Raw genomic sequence first — 1404 nt, 5'->3', positions numbered from 1 at the left:
ACAGTCCCAAGTCTTCTTTTTTTCGAGTAGAACTGAGATTTTGATCCGTTGATGCAGCCCTGGACCAGGAATCTGCATCCATACCCTAACGCCCATGTGCCTTCGACACACAACAAATGCTCTGCATGTCCTGCCTCAAACTCAAAGTATAACATTGTCCTCAAGTCGGCTGGTACCATACTACCATCATAATAATGTACACAATCTCATATGTGTCACACTCACACACGCGCGCACATTGGAGGGACCAAAGAAGGACACCCCCACTCACTATTTACAACTGCCCTTGCAACCCACACTGCTCGACCAAAATAAATTACAAACTAAGTAGTATCACAATGCAAATTAAAATGCAGTACATGAATGATCAGTTTGGCTGCTCGCATGGATTTTTTTCCCTCATGTAACTTAGCCGGCTAGGAACATATTGTTTGGTTACTTGCAAGCCATTTTTCCGCGTCGTGGGAGAAAAAAGAAGCCCGATGTTTTTTTTTTTCGATAAAGGATGTTTTATTACTTTGTGAAAAGCAATTACATCCAGCCTCTGCATAACCAGGATGCACACAGCTGTTCAAGTCTCCAGAACGAACAAAACATAAAAAAGGCGAAATACATCTCGAGACGATGAACTGTAGAGCGCCTAAGGAGAGGGTGGAGCTGCAATCCGTAGACTATGCTGCCACCCATGTAGGGAAAAAGTATCCCTCGCCGTAACCTCCAACCGTGTACAGACCTTCGTAAATAGGTCTCGATTCTCCGCCCGCTGAAGAGGTAACCATGAACGGAGAATACCTGTACATCTGTAGATGACCTGCAACAAAGAACAGTGTTTATCGTTAAAAATCTTGTCATTTCTACTTAGCCATAGCGCCCGGATAATCTGCTAGCGCCCCCACCCTAAGAAGCAACTTAAACCTTGAATCAACACCGTGAAGCCAATTGCCAAAGACATTTGCCACACTAGTCGGGGGATACAGGGTAGATGCTACTTGGATGACTGACCATATAGATTTCGCAAAACTGCACTGGAAGAATAGGTGTTTGATAGTTTCATCATGATGACAGAAAACACACCGCGAACTTCCGTGTCAATTCCGCTTAACAAGATTATCTTTAGTGAGAATAACTCCTCGACGAAGGTACTGTCGTTGCCTAATCGACGGTACCTCGGAGGAGGGATCCTCACGAAGGGGAGAAGAAGTAGGGGCCATAGGGCGGAGTGCACACGGGACGGTGGTACGCGAGTTACCCAGCTTCGGAACACCTGCGCGATGACAGGGCCTACTGCTGCTTGTCCGGAATTATGCGGGCGCTTTCGCGTTGTTACAATGAGTTGTGGTTGTGCCTCCGGTGGCTCCGGGATCCGGCTTATAAAGGCGCACGGATCTAGGGTTTACATGGAGA

Source organism: Lolium rigidum, chromosome 4 (genome assembly GCF_022539505.1).
Source record: "Lolium rigidum isolate FL_2022 chromosome 4, APGP_CSIRO_Lrig_0.1, whole genome shotgun sequence".
Classification (NCBI taxonomy): domain Eukaryota; kingdom Viridiplantae; phylum Streptophyta; class Magnoliopsida; order Poales; family Poaceae; genus Lolium; species Lolium rigidum.
The sequence above is the reverse complement of the archived record's forward strand: the minus strand, read 5'-3'. Positions refer to the sequence as shown.